General features: G+C 38.3%; 1 non-coding gene across 1 annotated transcript; it reads left to right on the forward strand.

Moving 5' to 3' along the window:
* The first annotated feature begins 5,806 nt into the window (after nucleotides 1-5,806).
* On the forward strand, nucleotides 5,807-5,913 carry LOC139887270 (small nucleolar RNA R71). The gene has a single exon (XR_011773108.1). It is a non-coding gene; the product is annotated as a small nucleolar RNA R71 (small nucleolar RNA).
* Nucleotides 5,914-8,830: the final 2,917 nt, after the last annotated feature.

Below are 8,830 nucleotides of genomic sequence, written 5' to 3' on the forward strand. Positions count from 1 at the left end.
CAAGTTAGAACATCAGATAGTTCTCAGTCATCCTTAAAGATTTATAAGCTTAGTTTGTATTGTAGTGCGTTAAATTCCCATTTATGACTTAAACCAACCCTTACTTAAATCTACCCAATAAATCCCTTAGTTATCCACCATGTACTAGACTTATAGTGGTTCCATAGCTTCTAACCTTGACCATGCTCAAGTTGTCCTATAGTACATCGACATGAGTCTTATACTCTTGACCAATGTCTTGATCTGGTCCTATGGTAATTCCCCATGTACTTTATAGTATTTCCGATGGGTTCATACCTTGACCAATGTATAAACACAGATAATTAATTACCTTTATAATGTCGACTTTATAAAAGGTTTTAATCACGTTTATTGGTGGAAGGACGATAATAACGAGGTTTAATATCATAGACAGAAAGTAACTACGAAACGATAATTATCCCTAACTAACATTATTAAATCATGGTGAACAATCAAGCAATTACTCACACATCATGGCAACAAGCATTTCTAACATTAGTAAATCATAAACATCGAACAAGAATATTATAATAAACTGATAAAATAAAAGGATAGATAGTACCGGATAATGTCGGCAGAATAACACTTGTATTTCTTCATAATATTCATAGCGTTACAATGCTTGATAGCTTCTACAACTAACTACATACTAATATCCTATTAATCACTAGAGAGCGACAATAGAGAGATAACTACATTTCTTAATCTCTGTACTTTTCTCTCTCTAGAACCTAGAGAGAGAAAGTAGAGAGAGAACTAATCTCCTATAGATCACTAGAGAGCGACTATAGAGAGATATTTAGAGAGAGAAGTGAGGAATTGGTGTGTTTTTGGTGTGTTGAAATGAGAAATGAAGCCCTCCTTTTATAAGCAAAGCTTAGGGGCAAAACTGTAATTTTTGGCCAAAAAACGCCTGGCAGGCCGTTTGGCAAGATGCACTGGCAGGCCATATTTTCTGAAAAACGCCTGGCAGGCCGTTTGGCAAGGTGCACTGGCAGGCCGTATTTGGCAGGCCGTTAGCATACTGGCAGGGCGGATGGCAGGTGGTATGGCAGGGCGGATTTTGTGCTGGTCAGCCTCGATTCCCTGGATCGTAACTTGATTTCTCGTTTTCGCTCTAGAATCTTCGTTTTAGCTCCGTTTTTGACGATTCTTATGCCCACGCGTTCGTAATTGAATATCCTACAACGTGAGGTTAAGTAATTAAACTTTTCCAAAAATTATAAAATACGTTATTTAAACGCGAGTTAATCGTCTTAGCCGGTTTTGCTCGTTTTTCCTCGTTTCTCATCCGTTTTTAGTGATTCTTGAAACATAGCCTTTGTAATGACTAAATCTACCAAGTTAACCAATAAAGTGATTATTTTGGCGATAAAGTTTGGAACTTTATGGTTTTAGGGCTCAATATCGGGGGTAAAAACGTGACTTTTTTGCCGATATCAAATATCCCACACTTAGATTTTGCTTGTCCTCAAGCAAACCTCTCTTTTATTTTAAGTTCATGGATGCTTCTGAAGTTTCCGTTCTATTATTCAAGTGGCTTGTTATTTATTATAAGAGCAAGATCAAACAAACTATCTTCTAAAAGGGAGAAACTATCTCTGCAAGCATGAGAGGAGGTTACATGACTTTGGCTTCCTTACACGGGTCACTCAAATCACTCAAGTGTTTGGGGTTCCCTATCAATCTATGAAATGGATTCGCTCATAGCCAGTCATGCTGCAAGTATTGTCATAGGCTTGACCAAGAATCAAATCTCCACCGGTTAGATAAGGACGACACTGATCTTCTCCCTAATCATTCTTTCAAGAGGAAGAGCGGGTTTAAAGGTTGGTTTATAGAGAAAAGCGAAGGTTTTGATACGGCGAAAAAGGTGATTTTCGAATGATTGAAATTTAGAGAGATTCGATAGATTTCGGTTTTATGAGGATATACTTTTTCTAGGAAATATGATACTCTATTTTTGTTGAAGAGTTCCTTTAGAGGGTGCTGATTTTCAACGAAGACTTTGCTTCTTTTCTGCAATCCTCCTGGGTCACAATTTTCATTTTCTTGGAGATTTATGCTTTTATTTGAAGACTTTTCTCTTCTTTATTTTTGAGACTTTGCTCAACAAACTTTTTTTTTTTTTTTTTTTTGCATATCCCATATTCATAACTTTGTCTATTTCTTCTTGTGCCCAGAGAGAAAGGTATTTTACCAGAAATTGGTCTTTTTGACCTATCAAAAACAGTCTGGAATTTCAGAATTTTTCGACAAGTGTTTGAAGTAAACTTGGTCGATCTATCTCTTTGAATTTCTAAATTTTGGAAATGAGAAAGGAAAGAGGGTGGAAAGGGTAACTTATTTGATAGTGAATTTAGGGGTGAGTATTTTCTGATTCATCAACTCCTTGACGTGAGTTGGTTGGTTTAAATGCGTGTAGTGGAAACGGAAACGGATGGTTTTTTGTCTTCTCTATTCAGAATGATTTCGGAAGGAGTATCGCACCTACACCACGTATGGTGCTTACTAACCATTGGCCTCGAAATGTATGTCAAGGTCAAGTTCTAACTCTAAATGCTAACATCGGCACTCTCAACGGAAAAGATAGTGAAGCATTAAAAATGAATGCTTATTGGGCCATTTTTTTGGGGTGCCTCACAACAATTATATTGGGTTGATAATGCCTAGTCATGCAATGCTCTTTTAGAGAATTGGTTCATCCTTAGGAAGATTTATGTCTTCATTTGTCTTATTTTTTGAACAAACACGCTTGATTTTCGAAAGTACTTTTTCAGAAAGTATCATTTAGTCAAAATTTTTGAAAAATTTACGTTGAGGATAAAGAATCTAAATAGTAGGTATACTCGAAAAGCTTAGTAATATTTTAAGTTAAGAACATTTTTCGAGCATCCCATAGCTAATTACGGTGTACTACACCGCTATCCCACACTTAGAGAAACATTGTCCCTAATGTTCATTCTTAGATTTTAGGGACTAAAATCCCACACTTAGAGTTTGAACATGTCAGAAAATGTATCTAAGCTCAATATTGGGTTGGAATCCCACACTTAGTGATAAGCTTAGGATAGGGTATAGTTTAAGGATATAACGAAGCAAACTAAATAAACGAAGATAAAGAAACGAATTACTCCCCTTAGGTGCAGTTGTGAGCTGAGGATCTGAAGGTAGACTGAGTCAGAACCATCTTCGGCTGGATTCGAATCTTCTTGAAGTGTACTCGAGCTCATTAGGGCGTTCTCATCTCCATACAACATCCACCAATAACTTGCAACGAAATAATCAACGAGTTTCCTTGTCGTTTCATCATTATTCAAAGAGTCTCCACCGCATGCATCAATAATTTTCTATTACTTGTAAAATGGAAAAGATTAAACCTAGACAGGTGATTAAGTTTTAGGCCATAGACTCACTGATTTGTATTTTGATGAAAAAGTTATTTGAAACTTGAGGGTTTCAAAAATTAGGTTTTTTGAAAATTCAACAAATCAGTGTATGACTAAAAAACTTAATCCCACACTTGAAGTGTTGACTGCTTTTAATTTTAAGACTTTTGAAATAATGTAGCAGATAATGCATTTAAGCTCAAGACAAGTAGGAGAATTGAATTCGTCCTAAGAAACGTTGAAAATTCTATTTTAAGTTTCACTTTCTCATTTATTCAATTAACCTAATTATCCTAATCTACTACTACTAAAGCTATAGAAAAAAATAAACACACGGGTTGCCTCTCGAGAAGCGCTTATTTTTGTTCGAGTCACGAGCCTGACTCTAGCCTTATTTCTCAGGAAATCTAGGCGGCTCCCTTGCATCCATCATTAGACACAAGAGGTAATATTGGAACATACCGATGAGATTGAAGCAGATATAGAACAAGGTATGTCCAATGAGAGGAGAAGGTGGTTTGAAGTGAATGCTTTATTTAACTTGAGGTGTAACAAAGCTATCAGTTTCTTCTACCTCCTTAATTTGTGCGGGTTGGTGAAAGGGGTCCTCATCACTCCATGATGTGTATGTCATTATGTATTTGAGTGATGGTTTGTAGGGTAGCCTTGACGCAAAACTCGTCTTTCTTCTTTGTGACTTCAGGTTGGTGGTAATGTTGTACTCTAAGGATGGAGGTGGGACGATGTCCATTGACGTCTCCAATACGGTAGCAACATTAACAACTACTTCAGTGCTAGAATCCTTCATCTCTTTCTTCTTCTCCGGGCTCTCCATTTCCATTTCTTCATCCACCTCCTCGTCACTCTGGTCGGGAGTTTCAAGAATAATTGGTTCAGAGAGTTCTTCTAGAACGAAATCCTTTCCAGTTATTAAAAGATCAAAGTAAGGTGGGAGTGAAGATTGGGTTGGTGTGGAGTGGTTATTCTTCTTGTCTTCTACTTCTATCTTCTTCTCTTCATTCTTGGAATAGAATGTGACTTTCCTAGTGGAGATGGTATTTACTTCAGCGTTCCCATCAGAAGGACATACAGACTCGTCGATCGTGAAAGTGACCTCTTCTCCACGGGCTCTCAAGGTGATAGTCCGTGAATAAACGTCAACGATCGCTTTGGCTGTATTCATGAAAGGCCTTCCTAAGATGATAGGGGTTTTCATGTCTTCTTTATAGTCCATAACCACAAAGTCGGTTGGAAAAAGGAATTTTTTGACCTTAACCATGACGTTCTCAGCTATTCCCTTAGGATATCTAGTGGATTGGTCAACTAGCTGGATGCTCATTTTGGTAGGGTTAAGGTTTCCAATTTCGAGTCTCTGGAACAGTGAGTAGGGCATGAGATTGATGCTGGCACCAAGGTCAGCGAGAGAATGGATAGTACCGGAATGGTAGATAGAACAAGGAAGGGTAAATCGTCCGGTGTCTCCTAGTTTTTCAAGAAGAGTATTTAAAAGAATGGCTGAACAATTCACGTTCAGCGGGACATTGGGTACTTCGGGTACCTTATCCTTGGTTGATAGGAGTTTCCTAAAATACTTCTTACTATGAGTATTTTTAGACATAGTGTCCAAAAATTTACCGTCAAGCTTGAAAGATTTCATCTTGTTATGTCTTTGCTTGAGACGGCCCGGGAATGGAATGGGTGTTTTCCCAGTAGGTTTAGGTGATGACTCAATGACTACTACCGAACGGGTATTAGCTAGTTTCTTCTCCTTAGAAGAAACTGAAGGTTGGCTATGTGCCACCTTTGAGTCATTTTTAGGGTAACCTAGAGAATCGAGACGTTGATTTAGCTGGCTTATTTGATTTTTAAGACTACTCAAGTGATTAGTCATGACTAAGTCAGTTGCGTCTTGTCTTGCTGTGATCATGTTGATGATTCGTAGTAGGACATCGTCTGGACTTATCTCTGGTGGGGTAATAGGTTTAGTGGGTGGGTTGTGTGGATGAGCTAGGATCTTATCGGTGTAGACAACAGAGTCCTCATATTCGGCCTCGTATACCTTGGCCAGATGTGGGTCAGTACAATTCTGGCATAATTGAACTTGAGACACATGTTGCGAGAGTTTCTTTAGCTCTCCAACTTCTTTGGTGAGGTTTTCTATTTGTTTCGAGAGATATTTTATGGTTTTGATAGGATCGGAGGCGAAAAGTGATGTTGCTGATGAAATGTGCTCTTCCGTGTTCCAATCGTGATGGTGCATAGTCATCTCCTCGATCAATCTCCAGGCCTTGTCAGCAGTGAAGTTCATGAAGTTACCCTGAGAAACAGCATCAAGAGTAGACTTGTTGTTCTGATTCAGACCTTTGTAAAAGGTCAAAATCTGATCAGAGCTCTCAAAACGGTGGTTCGGGCATCTTCAAAGAAAGTGTTTGAATCTTTCCCATGCAGTGTAGAGTGATTCATCGGAAGCTTGTTGAAAGTTTACGATGTCATTCCTAAGTCTGATTTGTTTTGATGGGGGAAAGTACTTGATTAAGAAAGTTGTTGCCATTTCTTCCCATGAGCTGATAGAGTTGGGTTCTAACCCCTCGAACCAGGCTTTTGCATGAAGAGTTAAGGAATAGGGGAACAGATACAGACGAACTACATCTTGTTCAACCCCGTTTTGCTTATATGAGTTGGATAAGGAGAGGAATCTATCTAAGTGAGAGTTGGGATCGTCAATTGGTAAACCATGGAATAGACAGTGATTCTGAATGAGTTGTATGATGCTATGCTTAAGCACAAAAGACGCTCCATTAACCTTTGGATAGAGTATCGGTCCTCCTCGTCCTTCTAACGAGGGTTTGGTGATTTCAGCGAGAGTGATGCGTGCGGCCATCGTCGAACTATCGGCATGTAAGTGTGGATCTCGTCGGATGGGTACAATGTATGTTATCGGATAAAAGAAAGGATGTGTCGAAAGAATTCTTAGCGGTCTAAGTAGGTTAAACCATCCTAAAGGTTCACTAATAAGGAAGTTCATTTTAAACTTTTCTAATTAATCTAAATTAAGCTAATATTATCTAACCTAACTACGGTAAACTAGTAACTTCTAACAAAGCTAGTCTCAGTCAAAAGGTTCTCTTAAAAACTAACTAACCTAAACAGGCTCCAAATCGTACAACCGCTCCCCGGCAGCGGCGCCAAAAACTAAACTACCCTGTGATATGCCCGAATCGGACGGTTTATTTATGCGGTGTTGTTAGGTCGGAAAATGTCAGTTCAGGATACCAACGGGAGAAGCTGATTGTTTAATTTATATATGTTGGGCCTAAATCTATTATTCCTTCCTATGGGTTAGCAAGGGCAAATATGACCTAGGGTCGTTCCTTGAGCGGTCAAATTTAAAACAGAGCTTATCTAGATAATTTAGTAATTAAGATTGGGTTTATACACAATTCAGTATCCAAGACTAGTAGCCAGGTACACCTTGTGTGGAGAGGCGGGATCCTTTTGGTCCCAATAAATTGGCGACTGTTCGAAAAATCCAATAACCAAGTCCAACCGGTTTATTCTAGACACCACTTTATCCGGAATATCAAATTGTGTAAAGGCAATAGTTGGGTTGAATAGTTTATATAATTGTAATTAAGATATTAAAGCAATATAATTAAAATAAGCCAGCTAGCATGCAACAGCTAAAGACAGAGAAGACGTGGTTCACCATGATTTAAGATAACGTAGTGTCGGGATGATTGCGAGACACTCATTGGATAGATATACCTTAGTTTGAACACTGGATTCCCTACTAAGCGGTTTCCCGATTAGCATGTCACGAGGAACTAGGCTTTGAAGATTCTGATCGGATGGACTATGCTCAACTCCCGATACTTTATCCGGTTTAAGAATATAAGCGGCCCATCTAGGATGCAGTGCATACCTTGGGTGCACGAATAAAGTAGCATAGTCATATATATAGAATATCCAACCTTTCTTAACATCTTAGTGTATCACCCAAATGAGTGGTTATGATTGTGTTTCGAATCCTTTTCTGTCAATGGTTTAGTAAAATCTAAGGGTTTGTAGACAAGTTAGAACATCAGATAGTTCTCAGTCATCCTTAAAGATTTATAAGCTTAGTTTGTATTGTAGTACGATAAATTCCCATTTATGACTTAAACCAGCCCTTACTTAAATCTACCCAATAAATCCCTTAGTTATCCACCATGTACTAGACTTATAGTGGTTCCATAGCTTCTAACCTTGACCATGCTCAAGTGGTCCTATAGTACATCGACATGAGTCTTATACTCTTGACCAATGTCTTGATCTAGTCCTATGGTAATTCCCCATGTACTTTATAGTATTTCCGATGGGTTCATACCTTGACCAATGTATAAACATAGATAATTAATCACCTTTATAATGTCGACTTTATAAAAGGTTTTAATCACGTTTATTGGTGGAAGGACGATAATAGCGAGGTTTAATATCATAGACAGAAAGTAACTACGAAACGATAATTATCCCTAACTAACATTATCAAATCATGGCGAACAATCAAGCAATTACTTACACATCATGGCAACAAGCATTTCTAACATCAGTAAATCATAAACATCGAACAAGAATATTATAATAAACTGATAAAAGAAAAGGATAGATAGTACCGGATAATGTCGGCAGAATAACACTTGTATTTCTTCATAATATTCATAGCGTTACAATGCTTGATAGCTTCTACTACTAACTACATACTAATCTCCTATAGATCACTAGAGAGCGACTATAGAGAGATATTTAGAGAGAGAAGTGAGGAATTGGTGTGTTGAAATGATAAATGAAGCCCTCCTTTTATAAGCAAAGCTTAGGGGCAAAACTGTAATTTTTGGCCAAAAAACGCCTTGCAGGCCGTTTGGCAAGGTGCACTGGCAGGCCGTATTTTCTGAAAAACGCCTGGCAGGCCGTTTGGAAAGGTGCACTGGCAGACCGTATTTGGCAGGCCATTTGCATACTGGCAGGGCGGATGGCAGGTGGTATGGCAGGGCGGATTTTGTGCTGGTCAGCCTTGATTCCCTGGATCGTAATTTGATTTCTCGTTTTCGCTCTAGAATCTTCGTTTTAGCTCCGTTTTTGACGATTCTTGCGCCCACGTGTTCGTAATTGAATATCCTACAACATGAGGTTAAGTAATTAAACTTTTCCAAAAATTATAAAATAAGTTATTTAAACGCGAGTTAAACGTCTTAGCCAGTTTTGCTCGTTTTTCCTCGTTTCTCATCCATTTTTAGTGATTCTTGAAACATAGCCTTTATAATGACTAAATCTACCAAGTTAACCAATAAAGTGATTATTTTGGCGATAAAGTTTGGAACTTTATGGTTTTAGGGCTCAATATCGGGGGTAAAAATGTGACTTTTTGGCCGATATCAAACCTC

Source organism: Rutidosis leptorrhynchoides, chromosome 1 (assembly GCF_046630445.1).
Source record: "Rutidosis leptorrhynchoides isolate AG116_Rl617_1_P2 chromosome 1, CSIRO_AGI_Rlap_v1, whole genome shotgun sequence".
Classification (NCBI taxonomy): Eukaryota; Viridiplantae; Streptophyta; class Magnoliopsida; order Asterales; family Asteraceae; genus Rutidosis; species Rutidosis leptorrhynchoides.